Source organism: Dasypus novemcinctus, chromosome 17 (genome assembly GCF_030445035.2).
Source record: "Dasypus novemcinctus isolate mDasNov1 chromosome 17, mDasNov1.1.hap2, whole genome shotgun sequence".
In the NCBI taxonomy this organism is placed as follows: domain Eukaryota; kingdom Metazoa; phylum Chordata; class Mammalia; order Cingulata; family Dasypodidae; genus Dasypus; species Dasypus novemcinctus.
The window spans coordinates 59,869,890-59,880,485 of record NC_080689.1 but is presented as its reverse complement, the minus strand read 5'-3'; the positions used below and the strand labels follow the sequence as shown (position 1 = coordinate 59,880,485).

Sequence of the window (10,596 nt, the reverse complement as noted above, 5' to 3'; positions counted from 1 at the left end):
AAGACATTTAATACCTCAGAGGGAGATAATTACCATTCCAAATTTTGTGTAAGTGCCAATTACTATAAATTTCAACTGGCCTAAACCTGTACCAAATGACTTGTCATTTGATGGATCTTTTTCAATCATTAGGCTGCTTCCAATGAGGCAAAAAGAAGGAATTTATAATTTTTAGGAAATGCTTTTGAGCTAATATTTTCTTTTATTATTATCTCATTGAGGCAAATATGACATTAAAGGAAAACAGTTCCTGTAAGTAAAATGCCACTGTTTTATAACGGGCTCCCATTCTTATATATCGCTTCAATATGTTCCAACAACTTCAAAAGTGCTGTTGGGTTATATGGGAAAAGATTTTTCTTCTGTAAACAGTTAACAACTCATTGTAGTTCTTCAAAGCATTTAACTGTTCTGTTGGCTATTGCCATTTCAGAAGCAATGTTATTTGGGGCTACTTCAGAATCAATGGAGAAGTAGGTATTCAATTCCTCTGGAACCAGAAGCCTTGACTCAGGCTTTAGTCTAAACTCTTTTTTATCCCTTCTTGACCTAGCTGTGTACCGAATCCTCTTAATTGCTTCTTTTTTAATGGGGGGGAGGGGCTAATAAAGATGTCTGTTCACTATTTGCTAAATGCTGATCTGTGGATTCCACTTCAGAATCATCAGAGTTGTCATAATCCACCAGACTTTGAGAAATTTGGGGACAAGTCAGACTATCAGCCTGGAGCACGGTATGGGTCTCCTTGGAAGTCACAGTCTGGTTCATTGGTTCAGAAGAAGCATCAGAAGCCCAGGAGACCCTTGCGTTTATGTGAACATCAAGAGCAGTGAAATAATGTGGTTATGTTTGGTTGGTGCTCCTATCCTATGGGGGCATACAACCACAAATATTGAAGGTATCTTCAGATTTGGTGGCATGAAAGTACTTGCAAAGGGTGAAAAAACGATCCCAGTCTTTTTGGAGTAATTTTAAATAACAAAATATTCAAGAAAATAGGTTTCTGATGAAGTCAAAAAGTCAAGAAGAATGATAGAATCAAATCCTATATTTTTAAAGAAGAATAAGAAAATACAGTGAGGATTATAGCCATTTTCGTGTGTGCGATGGGTCCACCTTACTTTTTCTTGGGTCAAGCTTTCAGTAGCTTTACAACATTCTCTGGTGAATTGAGGTAGATGCCCAGGGATGCCTTGGCAGCCTCCAGCGTGTCATCATCTTGTTCTATGAAGATCCTGGAGAGCCGCTTACAGGGATTGTATAATTGCAGAGAAGGCTGAAGATGAGACTTTAAGCAGGTAAGTAACTCAGACATGAATCTCTGCAAATCAACTTTCATTTCATTTGCTGAAGTACAGTTTTGAAACTTGATTTTTAAGGATTTAATTAAAACTAAGCTCACTGCTCTAAGGATTGCTTGTTCTGAACCAGAGATACTTTCATATCCAGGCTGAACTTCATCGCCTCCAAAGTAGGAAGGCTTTCCATGCATAGGCAATGTCCTCAACATCCCCAAATTCACAGCATGTAAAATGGCATTAGCCAAAGCCAACATATCCACATCTAAATGATGATCTGGTGGCATTAAGGCAAGGACAGATCCAGGAAAGAGGTCTTCACTCACTTTACAGAGAAGGCTCTTTTTTTATTTTTATTTTTTTATTTATTTTTATTGAAGTATATCATTCATACATGAACACATATAAACAATAAGTGTATAGTAAAGATTGTAAATTTACAAAATAAGCATACATAGCATCACTCAGGGGTCTCATATATCACCCCTCCACCAACTCATTGCATTGGTATGAAACATTTGTTACAAACTATGCAAGAGCATTGTCAAAATATTACTATCAACTATATTCCTTATCTTGCATTTGGTGTGTTTTTCCCCCAACCCATAGTGTTTTTTTAATGTATTTTTGTTACAGATATTGTGAACTTGCAAAACAATCATTCAGATGTGTAGATTTCCCATACAACTCCACATGCTGGTGGAACATTTGTTACAGATTATGAGATAATATCATCAGACTATTACCACCAATCATGGTCATAGCATACATTTGGCACACTTTTTCCATACACCTCCATTATCAACACAGTAAAGCTTGGCATTAATGCAAGAATACTCTAGTATTGCTGTTAACCACAGGCTATAGGTCACACCAATTGTAGTTTTCCCATTTTTCTCCATATTCCCATAACCCTGCAATAGTGATATACATCTGCTCTAGCTCACAGAAGGACTCTCTTGCATTTGTACCCTTAACCACCATTCTCAACTGCCTCTGGGTTCACTGTGTTATTCAGTCCCTAGATTATTCTTTAGCTTTCTTTCTATTGACATTTACTTCCCCAGACTACCTTTTTCAGTCACAATCCCATTTATAAATCAGTTGCTACTCACTATAATGTGTTACTATCAACTCTATCCATCTCCACACTTTTAGAGTCAAGTTAATTAAAACTTCTACGTACATTAAGCATCCATAGTTCAGAGAAGGCACTTTTTAACAAATATGATGAACTTCCTTTTGATGAAAGCCTGAGCGGGCCAGGCAATGATGTCTAGCACACAAGAAGGTCTCAAAAATAAAATCCTCTGGCAAGTGAAATATAACTTCAGGTAGATTCTGGTAGCTATTAGAAGTTCAAGCAATTTCAGGAAACTCATCAAACTGTTTATTATTTTAGAAGTATCTTGGAAGTTTTCAAAATGCTGAGAAAATAAGAAGTTGTAAAATACCTCAAAAGTAGTGCCAAAGGAGACAGGAACTGCTTTGGAATTTCTGATTTTTATGAACGTGCATCTTTAAAGATTTCTTTTATTCCAACTATAAGAGTGCAGAGACAGCAAGCTATCTTATCACTTTTGTAGTACTCAGATTTTTTTGACAAAAAGCAATCCAGGAATTACCTAATGTTATTTTCTCTCTCAGTTGGAAATACAGAAACAAAGCAAGGCACTTTACAGCCATGTGAGATACCAATTTATCTGAATTCTGGAATATAGACATTAATTTAGAATCCACTTCAGATTATTTTAAGAGAATTTTAATGATATCACTGTATTTCTCCTTTGCGTGGAACTCAGTTTCTAGACAATGTTCTGGTCATCATCACTTTGAGCACTGTCAACTGAAGCAGAGTTATTTCATGGGCCCTGCTTATCTGAAAGTGTTGCTTCAAACACTCTAGTGAGATAGAAATGGTAGCCAGATAGGCAGAGCATGCCTGGTTCTCACCCTGGACACCACAGGTGTTTGACCATTCCAGGGAGGTGGCTGTAGAGAAATCTTGATGTGAAAATGTGGGGTTGAGATAGGAGATATAATCGTCTTTTTCAAGTGAAGTTCTGAGTAGTGTTTTTTTTGTATAACTGTTCTAAAACTTCACAGAAAGCTTTCATTCTGTCTTCTAAAATACATATTTTATAAGAAGTTTGACAACTCCAAATCGTTAGTATTATGATTCTTGGATATTGGTTCTTCAATAAAACCATCCAGGACTGGAGGAAGATGTAGCTTTCAGACATCAAACTTTCAGGAGAAAATGGCATAGTAGAGTGTTCAGGGAAGGGAGGTCAGGATACTGACAAGTTTTTGAAGCCATTATACTGAATAAATGAGATCTGTTCAGCCTTGCAGGCCCAGACCACTAGTTCTTTATACCACCATTCCAACGAACCTCTGTTGTTTATTGCAGTGGCTCTTGGTTTTATGTTTCTATTAATTTTGCCATATTAAGCAAATACTCTTCTATGTCTAGATTTTTTTTTATCCCCCCTCCTTGCGGCTTGCTTGTTGTCTGCTCTCTGTGTCTATTTGCTGCGCGCTCTTCTGTATTTTTTAACTTGTCTCCCTTTTTTTGCTGAGTCAGCTCTCCATGGCTCATGCAGGCCCGTGGCGCTCCACAGGATGCGCGTGAGCCTGCCTTCCCAAGGAGGCCCCAGGATGCAAACCCAGGGCCTCCTATACGGTAGATGGGAGCCCAACTGATTGAGCCACAGCCACTTCCCTATATCTACATTTTTAAAGCCTTTAAAATCCGTGTATTAGTCAGCCAAAGAGGTGCTGTTGCAAAGTACCAGAAATATAAAGGATATTTATTTGGGGTAAAAGCTCAAATTACCAGGCCATAAAAAATCCAACTCAAGGTTGGTTTCTCACCGAAGTCAATTGCCATGTGCTGAAGCAAGATGGTTGCCGATCTCTGCAAGAGTTCAGCCTTCTTCTCTCTCAGCTACAGGCTGACACAGGGTTTATTTCTTTCTAGGCTTTCTCAGCACTGCAAACTATCAGGTGAATGACTCATCTCTCTTCCCAGGGTTGCAGGATCAAAGCTGTCTCCTCTGCCATGTCTATGGAGCTCTCTCTCCCTTCTTTCACATATCTTCTTTTATGTCTTCTTGAGTGAGTGTCCACTTATATAACCCACCAAGGGGGAGCGGAATCAACCCTGAGTTGCATCCTACTGACATGGTTGAATCAAAGCCCTAATCTTAACATCATTTAATCAAAGCCATCTCAGCTGAATCTAAAACAATCAAAGGGAATCAGGCTCAGAGGAACAGACCAGTTTACAAACATAATCCTTACTTTTTCGGGGTTCCTAAATAATCTTAAACTGTATACAATCAGTATTTTTTATTTATTTTTATCTGTGCTCCTGAAGTTTCATCTCTACAAATCTTTAAAAGAAATTGTTCTATTATAACCTTAGACTTTTTTCTTCCCCGACTAATAGAGTTTTACATGTAAGTCTCTCAGGAGATTAAATGTTTCATATTCACACTCAGTGCTTGCTATGTAAATGGCAGGATCCAAGAGAAAATAGTTCTATGTTTGTTGTCTTTGCTCTATTTGTCAGGGAGAGGAAATCCTTCTAAAGACAACAACAGTTCTTGTTTGACACAGATTTAAATCTTAATTAGCTCTGATTTTTAAGGCACTGTTTTAAAAATCTACTTACTTCTATTACCTAAGAAAATCAGACAAGTGCTTTTCACATCTGGGAGCTGCCTGATTAATAGATTACTGTTCTGACAAATAATCAACTGAAATTCACCATGAAGGAAAATTCAAAATAATGGCAATTTTCCTTTCAGCAGATCATGACATATAGCTGAAAAATCCATTATACTTGTTAATAGCAACAAAAGCAAATTAAAGTTTCCCAAAGGTTCTAGAAGGAAGAAGTTTTCAATATTTGCATGTCCCCTCTCCCTTTTTTTCTTCTAATGTTCCTTAACTAGAAAATACTTCACAATTCATTTTTATCATAGTTGTCTGTGATAGATTATATTTTCTTTCTCCAGCATAATTTGTGCATCATCATCCTATACTGTGTTCTCTGAAAATAATGACTGCACCCTCGTCTCTTTCCAACCATCCATTCCTAAGAATCACAAAATGCTCCATCCCAGGAGGGTATCCACCTTTCTGTGAAGGCCCAACAGGAAACTCTGTGGATGCTTGAGTCTTCAAACCAGGACTTAGATATCCCAGAGTAGCACTGTGTGTGAGCAAAATAAGTGGGTATTTACCATAGAGACACGATGCCTGACAATTCATTTTATGTTTCATTTCTTTGGGATATAAGATTTGTTCTCTTCTCTTAGTCTTATATTTAGGAGGCATGGACATATGTGTACAACATATTATGACTTGCAGCTTATAATGAATGCAAATGCCTGTTTCTCGTAGACTCTTGTCAGTGCATGATTAAATATTTTCTTTTTTAAAAAATTTTTATTTATTTTTAAATTTATTTCTCTCCCCTTCCCTTCCACCCCACTGTCTCCTCTGTGTCCATTCACCCTGTGTTCTTCTGTGTCTGCTTGCATTCTTGTCAGCAGCACCAGTAATCTGTGTCTCTTTTTTGTTGCGTCGTCTTGCTGCATCAGCTCTCCATGTGTGCAGTGCCACTCCTGGGTGAACTGCGCTTTTTTTCATGCAGGGCGTCTTCCTTGCAGGGCACACTCCTTGTGCATGGGTCTCCCCTACATAGGGGACACTCCTGTGTGGCAGGGCACTCCTTGCACGCAACAGCACTGCATGTGGGCCTGCTCACCACACAGGTCAGGAGGCCCTGGGTTTGAACCCTGGACCTCCTATGTGGTAGGCAGATGCTCTATCAATCACATCCACTTCCCTAAATATTTTCATCCTTGTCAATATCATAGGTTAAAATGTTATTTCATTGCAGTTTTAAATTCCATTTTTGTATCATAATTGAGATTGAGCATCTTTTCATATGTTTGAGAGTACTATGTGTTCCCTTTACTGTGAAATGTCTGGAAATACATATTTTTAAAATGAACAAATCTGAATGACAACTGCAAAAATTGAGGAATAGTGATCTCCAAAAATACACCCCTCCATAACAACAATTAAGAAATGGGCAAAATGGTCAGAATCAGTATTTTCAGAACTCTGGAAGTTAACCAAAGACCTGGGAACATTGACACAAAACAAACTACTGAATCTCAGTGAGAACAGGGTGCTTTGTGGAGTTTTAACTTACCCCAGTCCCATCTGACCTTCCCAGCCCAGCAATAGCCTTGAAAATAGTATTCTTCATATCTGGTCCCAGAGGAAGCAAAACAGAACTCATTTCCATTTTTAACCAGTCTGGTTATTCCCTAGAAGACACTGCCCAAAAACTTGTCCTTAATTGAGGTCATTTGAACTCACCCAGTGCTAAAAGCTTCTCCCCAAGGGGGCATATGTAAAATGCTTTAATAAAATGGCTGCCAGAAGCAATGGATAACAGTTGGGGCAAACTATAGACTATCCAAAAGTTTAAAAGGAACAGTTATGAAATAAGATGCTCATATGGACTTTTGAAAGTCCCAACATATTCCTGAGAATCTACAAAGCTATTTGCATAGGGCTGTGCACATCCTCATGAAAATCCTGAGAAGGCCCTACCTCTCACCTCTGGCTGATCTTGAGGCTCTGTGCAAGCAGGAAGTGAAAGCTAAGGCAGAGTTTTCAACTCTGCATCTGCATGTTGAAAGTATGCCCCAATACACATACATATAGCCAGTATTATTGCATCTTTGGATTTTTTTTCCCTCCTATATGATTTAAAAGACAAATGCATAAAGCAATAATTATAAATCTATGTTGATAGGCACAAAATGTATAAAATATAATTTGTGATAATAACAACATAAAGGAGGAAGGGAAACAGAGCTATATAGGAGTAAATTTTTTGTGTTACTGAAATTAAGTTGGCATTAATTGAAACTAGATTTTTATAAATTAAGATGTTAATTATAATTCCCAGAGCAACCACTTAGAAAATACCACAAAAATATATAGTCAAAGAAACAAGGGAATTAAAATTAAAAACATTAGAAAATAACTACTTAGTACAAAAGAAGGCAATAATGAAGGAATAGAAGAACAAAAATGACGTTAAGTCTTAGAGAAAACAAATAGCAAAATGACAAACATAAATCCTACCTTATTAATAATTATTTTAAAATGTAAATGAATTAAAAGGCAGAGGTTGGCAGAATGGACTTAAAAAAAAAACGAGATCCAGTTTTATGTTGTTTATAAGATACTCACTTTAGCTTCAAAGACAGAAATAAGTTGAAAGTAAAAGGATAGAAAAAGATATACAATACAAACAGTAACCAAAAGAGACCTGAATGACTTTACTAACATCAGACCAAAAACTTTCGGACAAATTATTATTAGAGACAAAGAAAGACATTTTATAATGATAAAAGCTTCAACTTATCAGGAAGCCATAATAATTATAAACATATATGTACCTAACAGCAGAGCCCAAAATACATGAAGCAATACCTGAAAGAAACAATTCAATAATAATTGTTAGAGACCTCAATATCCCAGTTTCAATAATGGATAAAGAACTAGACAACAGATCAACAAAGAAATAGAAGACTTAAACAACATTATTAACCAACTAGACCTAACAAACATATATAGACCATTCCACCCAACAAATTATTTTAAGTGTACATGAATCACTCTCTGGGATAGACCATATGTTAGGTCACAAATCAAGTCTTAATAATTTAATAAGATTGAAATCATACACAATATCTTCCCTAACCACATGGAATGAAGCTAGAAATTAATAACAGAAGCAAAACTGGAAAAAAATTTCAAATATGTGGAAATAATAACACACTCTTAAACAACCAATGGGTCAAAGAAGAAATCTCAAGGGAAATTAGAAAATACTTTGAGATGAACAGAAAGGAAAATACAACATACCAAAATTTATGGGATGCAGGAAAAGCAATGCTCAGAGGGAAATTTATAGCTATAAACACACTGAAAACGAAGAAAGATCTCAAATAATAACCTAACCTTCCACTGTAAAAAACTATAAAAAGACCATACCAAACCCAAAGAAAGCATAAGGAAGGAAATAAGAAATATTAGAGTGGATATAAATGAGATAAAGTATAGAAAAACACAAAAGAGAGTCATGAAACCAAAAGCTGGTTCTTTGAAAAGATGGACAAAATTTACAATCCTTTATCTAGACTGACCAAGAAAGAAGAGACTATTGAAGGAAGGGGCATTACTACTGACCTTAGAGAAATAACAAGTATAAAGGGAATACTATGAACAATTGTAGGCTAACAAACAAGGTAACCTAGGTGAAATGGACAAATTCCTAGACTGACACTGTAGCAGTTGGATACTGTTTATGAATTACAAAAATAGATATTGGATTATGTTTGTGAACTGGACTTTTCTTCTGGGCATATTAGATTATATTGGATTCAGAGGTTTCACTTTTACTTGATTAAATAATGATTAAGGCTTTGATTGGGCCATGTCAGTAGAATGTTGAGTCCCTGTCCTCCACACTGCAGAGAAGGGAGGTTGGAGTTTTGAGCCGGAACCCAGAAAATAAACACTCAGGAGAAAAGAGCAGCTGAGCCCAGAGAGAAATGAGCCCTGAAAGAGAGATGAGACTTCTCCCAGCCAACAGCTGATACTGGAAGAAGCTGGAACCACAGAACCTTAAGATGAAAAAGGAAGACTGAACATTAGGAGTCATCTTGCTCCAACATGTAGCAACAGATTTTGGTGAGTGAAGTAACTTACACTTTATGGCAAGGTAACTGTAAGCTTCTATACCAAATAAATGCCCTTTATGAAAGCCAGCAGATTTCTGATATTTTGTATCAGCACCCCTTTGCCTGACTAATACAGACACAAACTAGGAAAACTGATTTAAGAAAAAACAAAATACCCAAAGAGACCTTTAATAAGTAAATAGATTCAATTAGTAACCAGAAAACAGCCCACAAAGAAAAGCCCAGGACCAGATGGCTTCACCAATGACTTCTATGAAACACTGAAAAAATTTTCAGCAATCCTTCATAAGCTCTTCAAAAAATAGAAAAGGAGAGAAAATTTCCTCATTCTGAGTTCAGTTTTACCCTGATACCAAAATCAGACAAAGACATCACAAGAAAACCACAGACTAATTTCCCTTATGAATACAAATACAAAAATCTTCCACAAATATGAGCACACTGGGAGTGGATGTGCCTGAAATGATTGAGAGCCTGCTTCTCACATGGGAGGTCCCAGGTTCAGTCCCAGTGCCTCCCAAAAACAAAACAAAACAAAAACAAACAAACAAATTAAAAAAACAATTCAGGGAAGCCAATGTGGCTCAGTGGTTGTGCACCAGCTTTCCACATACAAGGTCCTAGGTTTAATCTCTAGTCCCGGTACCCCAAAAACACACACATACACACACACACACAAAACTAGCAAACTGAATTCAGCAATATATAAAAAGGGTTATAGATCATGATGATCAAGTGGAATTTATCCCAGGAATGAAAGGTTGATTCAACATATGAAAAGCAATCTATGTAATACACCATATTAATAGAATAAAGAAAAAAGAAACACTCAAATAACTCAATAGACAATATCCAACACCCTTTCATGATAAAAGTAAATACTAAACAAACCAGGAATTAAAGGGCATTTCCTCTGCCTGATAAAGCAAAACTACGAAAAACCCACAGTTAGCACTTAATGATGAAAGATTGAAGGCCACTAAGGTTGAGAACAAGAGAAGGCTGTTCATTTTCACCACTAACTTCAACATTATACTGGAAGTTCTATCAAGGCCATTTAGGCAAGAAAAAACATAAATGGCACCCAGATTGGAAAGGAAGAAGTAAAACTATCTCTATTTGCAGATGACTTACTCATATATAGAAAACCCTAAAGAATTCACACAAAAAGCAAACAATTATAGATAATAAATGAGTTCAATGAGATTTCAGGATACAAGATCAAAATACAAAAGATCAGTTATATTTCTTTACACTAGAAATGAAAATTCTGAAAATGAAATTAAGAAAGCAATTCTATTTCCAAAAGAATCAAAATAATAAAATACTTAGGATTAACTTTAACCAAAGAAGTGCAAGACTTGTAAACTGAAACCTGTGAAACATTGCTGAAAGAAATTAAAGAATACTAAATAAATGGAAAGACATCCTGTGTTCCTGGATTGGAAGATTTAATAGGATGATGGCAATATTCCCCCAATTGACCTACAGAT

At 36.5% G+C, this 10,596-nt stretch overlaps 1 pseudogene; it reads right to left on the bottom strand.

The window, feature by feature from the left end:
• Positions 1–272: 272 nt before the first annotated feature.
• On the bottom strand, positions 273–3,415 carry LOC101420811 (protein Lines homolog 1-like; annotated as a pseudogene).
• Positions 3,416–10,596: the final 7,181 nt, after the last annotated feature.